Source organism: Acomys russatus, chromosome 3 (assembly GCF_903995435.1).
Source record: "Acomys russatus chromosome 3, mAcoRus1.1, whole genome shotgun sequence".
NCBI lineage: Eukaryota > Metazoa > Chordata > Mammalia > Rodentia > Muridae > Acomys > Acomys russatus.
Genome location: NC_067139.1, coordinates 56,333,685 through 56,353,758, shown reverse-complemented (window position 1 = coordinate 56,353,758; position 20,074 = coordinate 56,333,685). Strand labels below are relative to the sequence as shown.

General features: G+C 42.8%; 1 protein-coding gene across 4 annotated transcripts in view; it reads right to left on the bottom strand.

Moving 5' to 3' along the window:
- Erc2 (ELKS/RAB6-interacting/CAST family member 2) overlaps positions 1–20,074 on the bottom strand; it is a 925,224-nt gene that overhangs the window by 740,924 nt on the left and 164,226 nt on the right. The gene's annotated exons all lie outside the window — the stretch shown is intronic.

Below are 20,074 nucleotides of genomic sequence, written 5' to 3'. Positions count from 1 at the left end.
TGGGAATCTAACGCTACTCAGCCTCAGATTTACGTCTATAAAAGCAGGAATAATGAGGCCTTCCTTGGTGAGTTATATAAGTACTAACTGAAGGTTATGTATAGGCCCAAAGTAAATGTTCTACTATGTAATACACTGCATAATAACATATACATGCATTTATATATCTATATATGTACACATATAAATTTTCTTGCTATCATATCACCATGCCATTGCAATCATACAATTCAGTTTTAGTATATTTACAATTTCATGAACAAAATGTTTTTCCCTTAAAACATAACTTAGACTCAATTGAAAATCTTGCTATAGTCACAACTACAAAAATGACACCTCAAAAAAAAAAAAAAGAAGGAAAGAAAAAAATCCTCTAGGTAAGACTTTTCTTTGCCAGCCACTGAAACTGACTAACTGGGGCACATGTAAATAAATACAAGATAAAGACAAGATAAAGAAGCCTAGAGTTTACACTTTCTCTAGCCCCGTCCCCCATTGGGAGCTACATACTGTCAGCCACTCTGCTTACTCAGAAGAGCCCTCTGCCAACTGCAACACCAATGCTGCTACACTTAAATGGGCCAAACTGAAAATGCCAGGCCCTCTGTCCAGTTACTACTCAGATGCAGCACACAGTAAGCAGCACAGCCTCATGCATGAGACCAGCCTGCCTCCCAACCCCCAAACCAGTACCACTTGATCTTCCACCACTTCAAGCCAACTGAATATGCACAAGGCGTATTCTAATTGCTGCCTGCTGGACCATGCTGCCAAGCCTCTTTTACCACCTCAGTGATTTGTCCACCTGGGAAGGATGGCAGAAGAAATACAGCTATTGGCAGTAGCTTCAAGATGAATAGGATATTCCAACGCATCCTTTTCATGGAGGATTCTTTTTCCATATTCATGAATTATGAAATACATTATGTTTTTCTTGGCTCATATCCCCATTCTTTCTTCTGGGATAATGAAGTACATCGCTTTTCACAGCAGAGTAGAACTCCTAGAGAAAGCTGAATTGGCAGGGCTACAGCTAGCTTACATTGCCTCTGTAAAAATTAGAAGAGGAACTCCCTTGTTCAGGCACTTTACTTCCACCTACTAGAACCTCCCTGCCATAGACTCATTTTGTTAGAATGAGGGAATGTGTTGGCATCTTCTGAGAGATATATGCAAATCTATGACTGCCACAATGTAAATGGTATATCCCTAAGAGCTGCACAGTGCCTGTCTACGACTCCACACAATGGCGTTGTAAAGGGTCCCTTCAAATCTATAGAATCACAGCACTTTAGATTAAAGTGTAGATATGCATTACCTAGATAAGGATACGCTTCGAGAACTGCAATTCTAGATGATGTTATAAGTGGGTGAGCATCAGTCACTGTGCTTGTGCAAATCTAGGCAGTAAAGCCTGCTACACCGCTCAGTTCTGTGACATAGTCGGCTGCAGGCTACAGGCATGCACAGCATATTGCAAGCAACACAGTGGCATGGCAAGCATCTATGTATCTAAACAGCTGACAGCTAGGCCGTCGTTAATTAACAGAAGTACTTCAAATGTTATAATCTTCCTCAACTGCTGTCATATGTGTGGTCTCTCACTGACCTTTAAAATACAATTATGTGGCATATGACTGTTCTTGGGATCTGCACGTCTGGTTTGATAAGATCAAATAGTGTATGTGAGTATATGTATATGTCTGTTACCTGGATCGCATGATGTTTTTCATTATTCTTTTACTTTTGAGATTAAAATATAATTACGTAATTTCTTCCCTTTAAGCACTCCCATATATCCCTCCATGCTCGTTTCCAAATTCATGGTCTCTGTTTTCATTAATTGTTGTTATGTATATTTTTAATGTATAAATATATAATATTTACATATCATTATGTATTTACATATGTATGTAAATATACACTATTTATATGTGTATAAATATATTTATATAACTACAACCTGTTCAGTCTGTATAATGTTACCTACAAGTCCTCTTGCTAAAGACACCACACACTTCAGACAGGGAAGAGAGGCCCCTGAGATACAACTGACCTGAATGCCTCCTTCCCTGGGGACTAGTTTTCATAGTACCTGAAAGAAAGCAACAAACAGTCCCACCCAGCAATGATGCAACAACTGGCATCAAACGATAATCCTGAGGATACAGTGGTGGCACACATGCCTTAGCAGTGACAACAACTCTGTAAATAGACCAAACACACACACACACACACACACACACACACACAGCATTAGGAAAATCACGCCCAGTACTGTAAGCATAGCCAACTACCCGGGGCTAGTGATATCATGAGTCTTGAAGGAAGAGCCTACAAACACCACTTTACTAAGCCAGCAAATCCCTAACTCCATCCTAAATATTTGCCTTATGCCCACAGGTAAGTGTAGTCCTCACATCTCATCAGAAAAACTTCTCAGTGAAGAAGATATCAGAAGATGGAAAGCTCTCCCATGCTCATAGATCAGTAGGATTGACATAGTAAGAATGTTCATTGTACCAAAAGCAATCTACAGATTCAATACAATTCCCATCAAAATTACAACACAATTCTTCGCAGATCTTAAAAGCGCAATCCTCAACTTACTATGGAAAACTTAAAAATCCAGGATAGCTAAAACAATTCCGTACAATGAAAGAACTTCTGGGGGTATTACCATCCCTGATTTCAAGCGGTACCCCAAAGTAATAATAATTAAAACCTCATGGTATTAGCATAAAAAGTCATGTTGATCAATGAAATCAAATCAAAGACACAAAAATAAGCTCACACACCTATGAAAACCTGATTTTTGACAAAGAAGCCAAAACCATACAATGGAAAAAAGAAAGCATCTTCAACAAATGGTGTTGGTCTAAGTGGATGTCTGCATGTAGAAAAATGCAAATAGATCTATGTTTATAACCCTGCACAAAACTCAAGTCCAAGTGGATCAAAAGACCTCAACATAAAACCAGAAACACTAAATCTAATAGAAGAGAAAGTGTAGAAAGCCTTGAACGCATTGGCATAGGAGACAATTTTCTGAACAGAACACCAATAGCTCAGGTCCTAAGATCAACAATTAAGAAATGGGACCTTATAAAACTGAAAAGCTTCTGCAAGGCAAAGGACACTATCAATAGGACAAAACGGCAGCCTGAAGACTGGGAAAAGATCTTCATTAACCCTACATCTGACAGAAGGCTAAAATCCATAATATATAAAGAACTAATAAAATTAAACACCAACAAACCAAAAACCCCAATTTAAAAAAATGGGTTATAGGGCTAAACTGAGAATTCTTAACAGAGGAATCTCTAATGGCTGAGAAGCACGTAAAGAAATGTTAAACATCCTTAGTCATGAGGGAAATGTAAACCAAAACTAATTTGAAATTCCATCTTACACCCATCAGAAGAGCTATGATCAAAAACTCAAGTGATAACTAATGGTGCTGGTCTAACTGGATGTCTACATGTAGAAAAATGCAATTAGACCCCTATTGTCACCATGCACAAAACTCAAGTCCAAGTGGATTAACGACCTCAACATAAAACCAGACACACTAAGTCAGTTAGAAGCAAAAGTGGGGAAGAGCCTGGAACATATTGGCACAGGAGACAACTTCCTGAACAGAACACCAACAGCCCAGGCCTTAAGGTCAACAATGAATAAATGAGACCTCATGAGGCTGAGAAGCTTCTGTAAGGCAGGAGACACTATCAACAGAACAAAGCAACAGCTTACAGACTGGGAAAAGATCGTCACCAACCCTTCATCTGACAAAGGTCTAATATCCAAATTATATAAAGAACTCAAGAAATTAAACACCACCAAAGCAAATAACCCAATTGAGAAATGGGGCTCGGAACTAAACAGACAATTCTCAACAGAGGAATATCAAATGGCTGAGAAACACTTAAAGAAATGCTCAGCGTCGTTAGTCATCAGAGAAATGCAAATCAGAATGACACTGAGATTCCATCTTACACCCATCAGAATGGCTAAGATAAAAAACTCAAGTGACACCACATGTTGGCGAGGATGTGGAGTGAGAGGAACACTCTTTCATTGCTGGTGGGAATGCAAACTAGTACAACCACTTTGGAAATCTATCTGGTGCTTTCTCAGAAAAATGGGAATAGGGCTTCCTCAAGACCCAGCTATTCCACTCCTTGGTATATACCCAGAAAATGCTCTACCACACAACAGGGACATATGCTCAACCATGTTCATAGCTGCCTTATTCATAATAGCCAGAACATAGAAACAGCCTAAGTGTCCCTCAGTAGAAGAATGGATAAAGAAACTGTGGTACATTTACACTATGGAATACTATTCAGCTATTAAAAACAAGGAATTCCTGAAATTTGTGGACAAATGGATTTAACTAGAAATTATCATGAGTGAGTTCACCCAGAAGCAAAAAGAGACAAACGGTATATACTCACTTATACTGAGACACTAGCCCAAGGGGTATGTCCCATAAAAGACTTTACTTACCAGGAAAGTGGGTCAGAGGGGAGGACATTCTATTGGGACTTTAGGTGAGAGAAGCATGGGAGAATGGGGAAATCGAAGGATCCAGAGGATCCTGAAAACCTACAAGAAGAACATTATGATGGGCAGATCTGGGTCCTGGGGTCCTTCCTGCTCAAACTATGGCACCAGCCAAGGAAAATATAGGCAGTAAACTTCGAACCCCTACCCAGACCTAGCCAATGGACTGGACATTCTCCACTGTTAAGTGGGTAGTGAGGTCTGACTTTCATATAAACTCTGGGGCCCCATTTCTGACCACGTCCCCTTGATGGAGAGGCCTGGTGTCACTCAGAGGAAGGATAACAGGTCACCAAGAAGAGACTTGATGCCCTATGAGCATATACAGGAGGAGGAGGTCCCCCTCAGTCACAGACATAGGGGAGGGGAGTAGGGGGTAAGCGGGAGGGAGGGAAGAATGGGAGGATACAAGGGATGGGCTAACAATTGAGATGTAATATGAATAAATTAATAAAAAAAAACCTCAAACGACAGTACATGCTGGCAAAGATGTGGAGCAAGGGGAACACTCCTCCATTGCTGCTGGGTCTTAAGGTAGAGGTACTGCCAATTTTCTGAGAAACCTCCAGTTTGATTTCCAAAGTGGTTGTACAAGTTTGCACTCCCACCAGCAATGGAGAGCATATATTCAAAAGATTCTCTACCATACTACAAGGATGCTTGTTCAACTATGTTCATAGCAGCTTTATTCATAATAACCAGAAACTGGAAACAACCTAGATGCCCCTCATGCAAAGAATGGATAAAGAAAATGTGTACATTTACACAATGGAACACTACTCAGTTATTAAAAACAAAGTCATCATGAAATTTGCAGGTAAATGGATAGAACTAGAAAAGCTCATCCTGAGTGAGGTAACCCAGACCCAGAAAGACAAGTAGAGTAGGTACCAGTTTATAAACGGATATTAGCCATAAAGTACAAGTTAAGCATGCTACCATCCATAGACCCAAAGAAGCCAAGGAGGGCCTGAGGGATGCTTGAATCTCACTTAGAAGGGGAAATAAAATGTACATTTGAAGTAGATAGAGGGAGGGAACAGGGTGGGAGATGGGGTAGGGAGGGTAATAGGGATGGGGATCAGGTGTGAGGAGAGTGGAGGTAGGGAGAGGACTGGGAAAGAGAAAGGAAATCAGTTGGGGTACATCTCTGGGACAGGAGAGGCTCCCGGAAGTTTATGGGGGTGACCCTAGCTGAGACTCCTAGCAGCAGGGGACAGGAAGCCTAAAGTTGAGCCACCTCCTGCAGCCAGATGGGACTTCCAATGGAGGGAGGGGGACACCAACACACCCATAATATCTTCAACCCAAAATTTGTGTAGAGATAAAGATGGAACAGAGATTGAGGGAATGGCAAACCAATGACTGGCCCAACTTGAGACCACCTCATAGAGAAAGCCAACCCCGACACTATTAATGATACTCTGCTATGCTTGCAGACAGGAGCCTAGCATAACTGAGAGGCTTCATCCAGCAGCTGATGGAAACAGGTGCAGAGACCCACAGCCAAACAATAGGCCAAGCTCAGGTCATTTTGTGGAAGGAAGAGTGGGAGGAAGGATTGAGGGAGGGGTCAGGGACTCCACAAGAAGACCTACAGAATAAACTAACCTAGGCCATGGGGTCTCAGAGAGACTGAACAACCAACCAAAGAGTATGCATGAGCTGGATCTAAACCCACTGCAGATATGTAGCAGATGTGCAGCCTGGTCATCATGTGGGTCCTGGTAACAATGGGAACAGAGGCTATCTCTGACTCGGTTGCCTGCCTTTGGATCCCTTTCCCATACCTGGGCTGCCTTGTCTGCCTGCCCTCAGTGGGAGAAGATGTGCTTAGTCCTGCTGCAACTTGAGGTGCCAGGGTAGGTTGGTTCCCCTTGGGTACCATCTCTGAGAAGAAGGGGGGAATGAGGGAAGGGGGATGGCGTGAGGATGGGACTAGGATCAGGCTGTAAGTGATTAAATAAATAAATAGGAAAAAGGGAATTAGGAATGTATGAAACAGCAGAAAGAGAACGGAAGGAGGGAAGAAAGGAAGGAAGGAAGGAAGAAACTTCTCTTAGCAACAGAAGGAGACCATTGCAGATAACCACAACCAAGCAAAATGCAAAGTTATGGCGCCTAGTCCCAGCTTACACAGATATGTAAGTATATAACAACTCCTGTACCTAAAGCTCAGGGACCATGGTGGAGGAGGACACAGAAAGGTTGTAAGGGCCTGAGGAATAGGGAGGTTGCTGTGAGAGCGTATCTCCTAGAAATGTTAGAAGCTACACCCTTAAGGTCTCAGAAACGTGACTGCCTACACAAAGCTAAACAAGGAAAACAACAAGAGACACGCTGTAGACATGCTAAAGTGGCTGGGTGGGGGGGGGGGGACCAAGGAGGAGGGCAGAGCCCGGGAGGCCTCAACACTGGAGAAGAGTGGGAGAAATAGTCTTCTCTAGAAAATAGCACACCACAATTGGTTATCCAATTCCAAATAGAGAGTCCTGAAAACAAAGCATGGTATTTTTAAATAAACTTCTCAAAAAAAATCATTATTTATGTCAGGTTAGATTATGTCCTGGTGCTATAAGAGCAAGAGCTGCTCTTGATAAACCAAGAAGGGACATTTTATATCTACGGTGTACTAATGACATGGTAAGAGAAAGAGAGTCGGGGGGGGTGGAGTTATAGAACAACCAACTTATTTCCAGTGTGTCACGGACCGGCTCAGTTGGGGATAGGTCCTTGGGATTGGGAGTTTTTGAAGCGTCGGTGGACAAAGATAAGGTGATGACAAACAGAGACAAAACTCAAGATCGAGTCTGTACTTGAGTGTATTTTTGAGTCAAGCAGTCTAAATTTTGTACATTTATTTTAAAAGCAGGGGGGTTTGTGGTTACATTTTCCCACAGAGTAGATTCAAGGACGTCAGTGAGCAATCAAGCATACACAGTGCAGGTACAGAATGTAAAGCTATTGTGCTGCCATATTTTGAATTATAACTTTAAATGTAACAATACAGGGTACGGAACACACAGCAAAGACGTCATCACTTTTAAGTTACTGGCCTGGTATCAATACGTATGTGTTCTTTTTGTTTAGGGTCAATGTTCTCTCCCTAACAAAACTTATGCCCGCACCTATGTGCCAGGACAGTTTTTTCTTTAGTTTCCTTTTTTGATATCTGAGCACCACTATCTGGAATTTTTTTGAAATACTCTATTTTTTGTAACCCATAATATAACTTATTAACTAATTATTAATTTTTAGTCATGTTTCTTTTAATAAGTGGAAGAGAAGTAGAACTACTCTGGACCTGGATGGTCCCTGGCCGCAGTCCCAAGTTAGGGTTGCCTCATGCCTGAAAAGTCCTGATTTGGGAGTGAAATAGAGTTAAGAAAAAAGAATAGATTCTAGAACAATAAGAGAAAAGAACTGTAGTTCAATTTCTCCTGGCAGAAACATCAGCCCCAGTCCAGGAGGCTCTTCCCTTTTGGGGCGGGCCGTAGCCTCAGGCCATGAGGTACTTGTTATACAGACTCCACTGGAAGGATTGTGACACCAGTGCAGATATGTTCATCTTAATTTTGTATAACCAAACATTTTACTAATGGTTGTGAAGATAATTGCTCATTTAAATTTTTTTATTTATTTTTAAATTTTATTTTGGTTGTTTGAGACAAGATTTCTCTGTGTTGCCTTGACTGTCTAACTTGTTTTATAGACCAGGCTGGGCTCAAACTCACAGCGATCCACCTGCCTCTGCCTTCCAAGTGCTAGAATCAAAGGTGTGCACCACCACGCCCCATTAATAATTGTCCATTTTGAAATCCAGTTGCAGAGACGACACAAGAATAGAGTTTACCGTATAGCTGCTTCTTCCCTAAATAGATTTCCCTGGCCATCAACTTCACCTTTCCCACCCTTAGAGTCTGGCTTTTCAATTAGATCATTAAGAGCTCACAAAGCCCACGATAATGAGTTTGCCAGATCCAGGGACCCCAGTGTCCAAAGCAATAGGAGAGAAAGACCAGGAGAGCCACAGCTTGAAGGAAGATGATGATTCAAACATCATCTGCTGTGTAAACAGGCAGACTTCTTAGGACCTGATGTCCTTCTGGGGCACAGAGGCAGACATGGGGCCTCTCCACCCTGATATCTCATCACTCCAAGTAACAGTGACTGCAGTACTGCAGGGGAGAACTGGAAACTAGCCCAGTGGACACTCTGATGAGGCCATGGGTGGGCTGGTGCCTATGGCACTACTTCCATTCAGGCTTCAATACTCACAACATAATTTTCTTAGACCCATCCAATAGAAGAAAAAGACTGTCTCAGAGAGGTTAACCAATTTGCTCAAGGTCATAGCACTGTGAACAGTAATTCTGGCTTCAAAGCTCTCCCTTTCTGATCCCTGTACTGCCCGATACATCACTGTGTCTCTGGCAGACCTTGCTACACGGTAGACTCTGACTGCAGTGGCCTGGGTGGCCTGGGTGGCCTGGGCTGAACTGTGCGTTCCTAGCAAATGCCCAGGAGCCCACATTTCTACTGCATGTTGGACATGGGGTAGCAAGGCTCAGGAGGAATGTTTCTCAATCGGGGATGATTTCTGTTCCCCTGGGGAACTTCCGGAAATATATGGAGACATTTATTTATAGGTACAACTTGTAAGAGGAGTAGTGATGCTAGGCTGGCCTCTCTAGGCACAGGTCAGGGGTGTTGCTGAGCATCCCGCAAAGCACAGGGCAGCACCCACGCACAGCAAAGCAGCAGCCGTCCCAGAACACCAACAGTGCCACAGGCGAGAAGGCGTGTTCTAAAGAAGACCATTCACTTAAACGTTTTTTTGTTTTTTGTTTTTCAAAGCTGCTGGGGTTTTGAGATCAAAGATGAATCTGTATTTCAGAGTTTCTTCCCAAAGCCCAACAGACCCATTGATAGCATGTAACCAATGGCGAGAGCATCGTGAGATTTAATTTCCTCAAAATATACTTCCAATATATGAGGTTATCAAGGCAGCAGATGACAATCTAGGCCTTCAGAAATTGTCTAGCATTTCTGCCTCGGTCTTTGTTTTCTGGCACTGGAGGTCACGTGAAAGAGCAAAAGATAAGATTTTTTTTTTTTTAGACAAAATTTGTTTTAATTTCCTGTCTGAGCAGCTCAGAGTTTACCCATCTCTGGTTGTGCAGCATTCACTGCCAGCATCAGCATCCTGATGGGACTGTGCCACATCTGCACCCTATCCATGCAGTCCCCAATCTCAACCTAGAAACCTTTCATCTCGATCTTCAAGGTTTAGAGCATCAAGAAGGTAGTCCAGATTTAATATTTGGTACTAAACTTCAGATTCTTTAAATGTCCTGTTGTTTGATTACAGCATATCCTTTAAGAAAACTAAGTATAATTTTAGTAAATTACGGTTTGGTTAAAACCTCCTGTCACTTTATAGGAGGGAGTATAAAAACAAATATATACATACATTTCCCAAAGGCCCCATCTCAATGCAAAGCCCCCTCCTTGACAAGGTCTCCCTCTGTCAGTGCAGTGTCCCATTCTAGGCCTAACGATCCTCCATAAAATAAGCGAGTGACTCAATGAGCTTCTGTCCTTGCAGACTCAGCTTCCTGGCTTCTCATTCCCGTGCACGTACTTCTTTCTGTTTTCATCACTGTGTTCCTTCCTCCCTTTCTTTCCCTAAATACCATTTCCCCCTGATACTTCCGCTTTCTTATTTTTCTACAATCACAGCCAGGAATCCTACTTCAAGGAAACTTCTCCTGTTCCTGTCTTTTCCCACTGTCATCCCCCAACTTCAACCTCAGAAAGTCCCATGGACTTTCAAAATCAACTCCTAAGTGATGGGCACAGGATTAAGGGGACTGGCATGGGGACCAGCTGTGGAGAAAATTTGGGTTGATGGACCTATGAGGGAGAGATAAACATGGTGGGGGGGATGAGAAAAAGACTTGTGAGAGAGCAGTTGATGTTTATCCCCTTAGAAGTCAAACCACCATGTGAGGGAAGATTGGTTGTTAACCAGCTGAAAAACATCCTTGAACAAATTCTGAAAGGAGGTATAAATGTGAGCCAAAAACAAGAGGCAGGGCCTTTGGAGACTTGGGATAGTTTTGGCTGTTCATTGCTTCACTTCAAGATGCTCCTAGAGAGAACTGCTCGAGGGACGGCTTCGGGGCTCTGGCTGAGGTTCCGGGTTCTGGTTGCTCCAGGTTCCAGCAAAAGAAATCCTGCTGATTATGCCAGGAGAACCGTTCCTCGGAACTGGTAACCCTTATGTTTTCATTATTGTATTCTTTAATCTCCTTTTCCTATTGTTTAGGTTAGTCTGGTTATAAGTGAGGTACTGTTGGTTAATAAGTTCATAATAGTTGCTAAGAGCCTATAGACCTAGATCTGGAGTGCCACACTAAACACCTCCTCTCCCTACCCTAGCACTCCTTGCATGCACTCAAGAGACAGTGTACCCTGATGGCCGCAAACACAACCTTGTAACCACCCTGACTGTGACTCCCTACAAGGCCCCAGGCAGAGTAGTCCTCCTCGTGACTTAGATTCTTCATCCGTATCAAGACGAGAGTAATAGGTTTGTCCTCGCTGGGGCTGTGGTACAGATGAAATCCATGAGTTACTACATAGTAACAGTTTAAAACAGCACCAGGCATACATGCATGATTGAAAAACCTATGTCAGTGACAATGACAACAATCTCCTCCCCCACACAGAGGGGGGAGGGAGCTGAGGCTGCAGGCAAAGCTTACCAGCACTAACACAGAGACCAGAGGTTTGCTGCTCAAGAAAGCCTGCATCTGGCATGACCAGGGAGCAGGGAGAGGAAGAGGGGGAACAGATGAGCTCTGCGAAGCCCTCTATCTCCTCCTCTGGGGTGTATGCACTATTCAATAGTCAATAGGAGGACTGAGCCAAACAAAGTTACGAGCGGTAGGAATGAAAACTCAGAGAGATCCGAGAGTGCAGAAGACTGGTTCCCCGTCTCTCATGACTCATTAACAGCCTGTAGCTCTTCATCTAGGGATAGGACCTGATAGACTCTCCATACGATCAATACTAAATGGTCTCTGCTGGCTGAATTTATACATACGCATGTATGTATGTATGCAATATTTATGTAACAATAATTAACGATGAGTCATAAACTTTAGAGAGAATGGGGAGAGGGACATGAGTTGGAGGGAAAGAAGAAGTGTTGGAAGCATCTGAAGACAGTATTTATGTATGAAATCCTCAAAAAATTAAAAATTTGAATAAAAAAGTTTATGTAGAGAGATGGTAGAATAAACAATGTCTTCATGTTCAGTGATACATGAAGACTCTTCAGGGTTGCCCTGGGATGCATGGACCATGAGCCACGCCATGCCACTGGACTCTGGAGACTCTGAAAGGCCAGGGGATGCATTCTTCTCTGTGTTTTGAAAATAAGCAATCACTTAATGTCTAACATGATGTATAAGACATATCTCTGCTCATAAGTGGCAAGTGGTACAGAATCTTCCTAGGAGGCAGACACATATTAATCATGTTAAAGAGCCACGAACAGGGTATGGAAACTTGGGAAGGAAACGGATATATGTGTGTTAAGTAAACGATGCCATCTCTTGCAGAGTAGCAACTCTAAGGCAGACATTCCATGAGGTAAATGTGGCATGTTTAAGTTATTGTGCCCTATAGCTCACATGCTTCTCACACAATATAATAATGCCTGTAAGAAAATGCAAAGTAAGACCAAGATGGTAGAGAGGTCACCCTTGAGTTTTCACAGATCAGTACAAACACCTGGACCCCAACACATGGCCTATGAAATGCCAACAGGCAAGACAAGAAAAGGCAGGGGTCTGGAAAGGGAGAGCAGCCTGGCTTTACAAGACCAACCGACATCCTTCCTCCCCTTTCTTCAACGGAACCGGGATGGCATTTGTAGAGGCATCCTGTTCTACTCTTTTATAGGAAATGGGGAAACATGGCGATTCAAATCCTGCTAGGTCGGAAGTCTTATAGATTTCAGATTGCTAATGAAAGTGCTAAACAGCTGTGTGGGATATGACACCAAAGCCAACCCCTAAGCCAATATAGAGGAAACACAAAGGCATGAAAAAATAGCTAAGGTTTAAATGAGAGAAAAAAATCAAAACACTGAAAGAAAAACTACAATTTTAAATGGCGTAACAGAGACTAGATGAAGAATCTAATAGAAAATAAAAGCTCAAAGAAAATAAACCAGAGAGAACTGTGCAGGGAAAAAAAAATGACTGCAAGTTATTTTGGCTCCTACACAACAGGTGATGGTAAGGTGTCTCACTTCATGGGTCAAGTCCCCTGTGAGGTCCTGGGCAAGTTACCTAGCTGCTCTGATTAAACATGAGGGGAATGTCAACACCTCCACCTCACAGCATAGAGCACAGCACTGAGCCACCTGCCAGCTCCTAGAGTGCTCCCATTCAGCAGTGGTGCTAGCAATAACCATGTGTGGTATTAAGGGCACCCAACAGGGTTACCCAAAAAATCGAGATTCCACCAGCCTCCTTAGTTATACACTAAGCCCAGTAAAGCTCAGGTCTACACTATCGCCGGGTGCCTGCATATCAAGAAACACAATTACTTTGAATCACACTCCTTAAGTCTTCTATGCAAAACACAAACGCCCACAGGATGACAGATCAAGGAGTGGGTACGCAAATATAGCCACAGTCTAGTAAAGCAGAAATCAGTGGGTTCTGTAAGGGTTTCATGTCCCCCTCCAATGTGACATGCCAAATGTTGACACTCAATTCATCACTATCCTTCTACCTATCCACAATGCTTAAAGGCATCTTAACATACCCACTGAGGCTTGTGCCTGGCAGCATTTTAAAAGGGTCTCAAGTTTCAAGTGTGCAACTGGCAGAGACCCAGGCACCATGCAGCATTCTGCTTTTTAAAACAACTAAAGCTTGGGTCTTTAAAATCATCTAAAGCTTGACGTGCATTATGAAAGAACTTCAATAGAGACCACCCCACCTGTAAGAGCATAGCTAGGAGTGTAGGTACAATACCAGCATTCAGAGCCATTTCTGGTAAGGCACAATTACATTTAAACTCTCTTTGTGTGGCCTCTGCCAGAATGAAAAACCTCTTCCAACCTTTAAAGAAAAATCATCTTACAATAGATTCTAGTTTAGATAGCAATATAAAATGCAATGTCTCAAAGATCATTGTTTAAGCCAGGGTTAATTCCCAACACACTAAGAAAGTATACATCATTGAAAAGCAAGCTGGTTTGGGTTGGTTTGGGTTGGGTTGGGTTGGGTTGGGTTGGGTTTGGGTTTGTTTTTGTTTGTTTTTTTGTTGTTGTTGTTTTGTTTTTTGTTTGTTTGGTTGGTTGGTTGGTTTTTGAGACAGGGTTTCTCCTGTAGTCCTGGCAGTCTTGGACTCGCTTTTTAGACCAGGCCTCGAACTCACATCAATTCCCCTCCTTCTGCCTCCAAAGTGTTTGGATTAAAGGTGTGCACCACCAGAAAGGGGAGCTCTTGATGCCAGGCTCAAAATTAAGAGAACTGCAGAGGGTCTGGACTGAAGATGTGACTCTGTGGGTAAAAGCACACATTAAGAGCACTCTTACAGAAGTGAGTTCTGTTCCTCACAGCTCAGACCCACCTTTACCTTGAGCTCCAGGTAGATCTAACACCCTCTTCTGGCTTCCATGGGTACTGTGTACACACACCACACAAACACACACACACATAATTTTTTTTACAGAGACTGGGCACAGAGCTCTTCAGAGGAGCAGTTCTGAAACTGTGGGTTGTGACCCCTTTGGCAAACCTCTATCTCCAAAAATATTTACATTACAATTCATAACAGTAGCAAAACTACAGTTATGAAATAGCTGCAAAACTAATCTTGTGGTTGGGGTCACCACAACATGAATACCCATACTGTTTTAAAGGGTCACAGCATTAGGAAGGTTGAAAACCACCAAAATAGAGAAAATATGTCTAAGGTTGCCCAAGAGATATAAAAAGAAAGTAATAGTAATAGACAATAAAAACCCAGAGCAGCTTGAGCTGTGAATTGCAACTAATCTCTGCAAACAGGAGCTATGGTGTGTATTGAAGCACTTGCTTAGTAAATGACCACTGAACAGAGTATGGGGCACTTGAATACAGAAACCCTCATACAAATCCATGAGCGTCTCTTCTAGAAAACAGCTCTGCTCCTTTAGTAGCTGTTAAAATCACGTACTAACCAGTTCACGCTGGCAGAGCAGTTCCTTGATCATTATGTGACCAGGCTGAATTCAAAGATACATGCAGAAAACAGAGATAATCTCTAGCCTAGAGGAAACTAGTGTGCTTATCCAAGAAAGGGGAGACTGAATAAAACCATACATAGTTTAAAGTGAGGGAAAGAAAAAAAAATCTTTAAAACTAGAGAGCCTGGTCAAGTGGGTCAAAAAATAACTTTCAATTGCAGTCAAAACCATACATGAGTTCAGATTTTAATGTACCACAGCTATGTCCTTACTGCTCTTCCAATACATACCTTTACTTAAGCTGTAGTAGGGGTCTGCCTGAGGCAAGACTTTTTAATAGCAATAATAAAAATACTTAATAGTATTTAGAGCAAAGCATGTGTGGTCATGATGTTTTAAAGGGGATAAAGGAAAGGCAATTCTGAATGTCTGGAGTACATTTCCACGTGATAAAACCACCACACTCAAAAATGACTCGGAAGCTTGGGGGCCAGTCCATGAAGAGCAATATTTACTCAAAAAGCAGAAAGGAAGACTCAAAGTCAATGTGAGGGGGGAAAAAGGGGGACAACAAATTTTAATATAAAATAAAACTGTCAATTAGTGGTGAGAGTCTGGTGCCTGAAGGTTGAGGTTTATTTGTCTTCTTGGATACATGACCACCTCCTGAGAGTCAGGTGACACTTATTTTCACTAAATGCAAACATTCCCACTTGCTCTCTCAGACAAGGATGTCACCTCCACCCCATCCATCAGATTTCTTTTTCAGGACTCAGATCTATATTTTCTGAGAGAAAGGGAAGGATAGAGGAAGGAGTGGAGTGTTAGAGGCAACAACTTTCAATCCAGTGCCTCCCCTTTTCCTCCACTTCCTCCTCCCTTCCTCCTCTCGTCCTCCTCCTCTTCCTCATCCTGCTCTAAGCCTGTCCACTTTTCTCCCCTTTGCCCACTCCTGCTGCTTTTCATGCCCAAGCACCCATCCCCCTCTACTCAGCACATCTGTTTCCTACTTCAACCCCCTGCCCTTACAGTATGGTGTTTGTGGTTTGCCATTCCTTGAAGTTTCCAGAACACTGTCATGGGAAATGATGTACTTTTCACAGGGCTAGCCCAGCAACCAGGAGGATGTATCAGTTCACAACTGATCTTGCCTTTCAGAGAACTCTGCAATGTCTGAAGCCACATTTTGTTGGTGGCATCTTCTTCATAATTTGAATGAAAGGATGTTATTTAATCTAGTACGTAAGGTGCCACAGCCACCCCCAACCCCCACCCCCTGGTAAACACAGCCCTCTCTATAAGAAACTTTCCTTCCCCAAATGTCATGATATCGAACAGCTACAGGAAGGAAGCACGTTCTCAGCAATGTGCAGGACGTTCCCCTAACACTAAAAATGCTCAAGTGGGGACCCTACTCAGAGATCTGGCTGCCCCTAGAGCACAGGTCAGTTGGGGAATTTGAGGTTCTCTTTTTGACTAGGTCTTGAACAAACCTGATAAGCATTTTCAATGGGAAAACCTGTAGTAAGCTATAACAACTGACCCGAACACACAAAGACAAGTTGTTTTCAAGAAAGTTCCTTCAAGCAGCTACAGGCATTTATAGCACTCATTATGTAGGTCTGGTGTATCAATAAACACAGGTACTAATACAAAAAAAAAATCTTAATAGAAAAAAAACACGAAGAAAGAAGAGGAGAAAGTCTGGTTTTTCAAAAACATTTGTTTATAAAGAAGGTGTGTTAGTTCTTTTTCTGTTGCTATGAAAAACATCTTGTCCAAGACAAGTTACAGAAGAAAGGTTTCATTTAGGCTTACAGTTCCAAAGGGAAGAAAGTTCATCCCCATCAACGTGGGGATGCGTGGCCAGAAGCAGGCGTGGCAAGTGGACTAGCAAGCTAGCAAATCTTAAACCCCAGCATGAAGAACACAGAGCATGGCTTTAGAACCTGAGTCTGTCCCCAGTGACATGCTTCCTCCAGTAAGGCCACCCTTAGTAAGACAAGCATCTGAACCTGTGCGGTTCTTGTTCAAATCACCACAGGGAGTTTACGTGACACATGTGGAGGTCAGAGACCACTTTTTCTTCCACAATGTCTACTGTGTGGGTCCTGAGGATCACGTGCAGGCTTGGTGGCAAACACCTGTAACTGCTGAGCCATCAGCCCAAGTGTGTATGTTTACTAGGCCAAGATGTCCTAATTGGCTCGGAATTTTAATGATAGATTCCGTGGGTACACCATAAAATGAGGGAATACTTCCACATGGCCCCTTTCAAATCCACATGTTACTTTCCAGTACCCACCACTCCTCGAAAGTCACAGCCTTCTGTGATAACTGCCTATGTCTAATGTACTAAGAGCCTAGGAACCCAGATTACAACTCTAATAATTTTAGGAAGAAAACAACAATAACAACAACAACAAAACAGGCAGAACATATGTCTTCTGAATAGAAAAACATCTCAAAGGCTAGTGATATAAAATGTAGCTACTTGCAGACAGGCTTGATTTTTCAAAGTATTTACTTATCAGAATCAGAAGTCAGCATGTTAGCATACTTTTCTCAAAGGGTCAGACTGTAAATATTTTAGGCTTTATAGGCTAAGAGGCAATACGTAAAACATTACACATATGGACATTATATGGTCATTTCGTAAGTAATCCTTGAAAGGGTAAAACCAGGCAGCCATAGTGGCGTAATTCCAACACACAGGAGAGTGAGGTGGGGAATTCACCTTGAGTTGGAAGCCAGCCCGGGCTACAGACAATGTAAGGAAGACCCTGCCAAAAAAAATTAAGCTCCAAAATAAACAAATTGACTAATCAACAATATTATTATTTCTTAATAGAAGGCCAGAGTTTGGGAAACAAATCTGGCGTTTGGTGCTATAGTTTGCTGACTCATAGGCACATCAGTAAAAATAATTTTTACTATGACATTTCAGCGTGCTTTTCTCCTTTTTCTACAAATTGCTCATGTGTTTATACTTTCTCTTTGGTGAGGAAGGCATCCTTTCTTTCTGAAAAGATGTATCCGTGATGCACCTTCTACAAGCACCAATTACCCATTTCACTCCTCAGTGACCTCATAGATTTACAGCATTCAACAGGCCCTGTACAAGATGTGACCAGAATTCAAGCACGGTGGTGCATGCCTGCCATCCAAGAACTCAGGAGTCTGAAGCAGGAAGATTGCTGCTGTTTGAGACTCTTCTAAGCCATATGGAACCATGCCTTGATTTTTTTACATTAAAAACAAAGATGTACTAAGGAGTAAACATCAGAGCCTTTTTGAAACTTTGAAACACTTTGTGCAATATCAAAGATTTCTTTTTCTGCTCTAGTTTGCCTTCTGTTGCTCTGATAAAACACTGACAAAAACCAACTTGGGAAGGAAAGGGTTAACTTCATCTTGTGGGGCAAAGTTCATTGTTAAAGGAAGCCAGGGCAGGATCTCAGGCAGGGGCAGAGGAAGAAACCATGGAGAAAAAGGCTCACACTCAGCACCTCTCTTAGACCTCTCTCAACTCCATGTGCCTAAGGATTGCACCTCCCACAGTGGGCTGGACCGTCCTACTTCAATTAGCAATCAAGAAAATGCCCCACAGACAGACCCACAGGTCAACTGAGGTTCCATCTTCCCAAGTGTGTCAATCTGGCTGGATTAACCATCACAATGTCCCAGAACGAGCAGTCAGGAGACGGGAATCCTGGTGTGTGGTCTACTCTTGATCAGGCTAAAATACGTGGGTGTGCTTAGGGGTGCTTAGGAATAAGGTGCCTAGAATACACATGCCTCAAATTGAATCCACGGCCCATCTCTACTTGCTCTGAAAAACTGGACCAGCTGCATAACCTCTCTAGATTTCAACTGCCTTACCTGAGAGAAGAAAAAAAACAAAAAACAACATCCGCCTCATTAGTAAATGGGACTCTCTTAGAAAAATGGCTGGTGTGAGGCCTATGTAACCCCATTTCTGAAAAGGAAGCTCCAGTTTTAAGGGAAAGAGACCTGGGCGTGAACCCCTGTTTCAGACAGCCCACAAGAATGTGCTTCAGTCAACTCTCCTCTGATGATGTTTGGCCATCACCCCATCAACAGACAGACAACTGGGGTGGGCAGCCAGGACACCTGGCCTGAGTTTTACATATGAGAATAAGATAATGATAGCTACAAGGGACCAAATATTATGTTATATGAGGTTAATTAAATGAGCATGGGGGGAGAAGGAAAGGGGTGAGAGGTACCCCAGAGAGAGACAGAGACAGGAAGAATAAGAAGAGAGAGAGGAGAGAGAATGAGGGAGTAGAAAGAGAACAGGGAGAAAGAGGGAGTAGAGAGGGGGTAGAAAGAGACCACGAGGACAGGCTTTTCTTTTATATGGCCCTGGGCAGGGCCACACCCCGATGGCAGGTAAGCAATGACATCACAGGTAGGCAGACTGAAGCAGAGCCCTAACATTCCTAGTTTTTCCTATCACTAAAAAATGAGGGATAACAATTGAGATGGAATATGAATAAATTAATGGATTGTTTCTATATAAGGTAAGTTAAAGTATATAAATGTAGGTTCATTGGAAGCAGCTTTTGGCTGCCATGTAAGGGGAAAGAGAGAAAGAAAAAGCAATAGCAACAAAAATGTCCAGATTATATAGTGAAGGGGAAGGAAAAGTTCTGCCGAGGAGTTTTGGGGAACCTGGAGCTGTTTGTCCCACGCCTGGAGCACATCAATTCAGCCTTTTGCAAATGGAAAAGAGGCAGCTTAACTACTTCCTGCTGACAGTAGGGCTGCGACAGGGGGTTTAAAAGGCTGAAATGTTGGCCAGGTTCCGGAAGAACAGTCTGCTGTCTAGGGTCTGAGAACATCTGTAGCTGGGAAGGGCAATGCAGGTTGAGCTAGGAGGAGCAATGCAGGCCCAGCTGGCACAGTTTCTGAGGTTGGACAGGAGCACTTGTGGGTAGCTGCGTAGTGTGATTCCATTCCTCCGTATAGCTCCGCCCACCGTGCTTTTCCTAACATTGTTGGCCCTTCTTCGAGGAGGCATTTCTGGTGGCGATACCCCAACAGAAGGAGTGATACCCATCAGATTGCCCTTGGTAAATAAGAACCGCTAGAATCCTCTCTTTCCATCACGGACAGCCCGCCTGCCTGCAGAACCGCACCCTAATCTCCTGATTCAGGCTTCTTCATGCACGCACTGGCTGATTGGTGAGTTTTTCCCCTTTACTCAATGTAAACGCTTCAGCT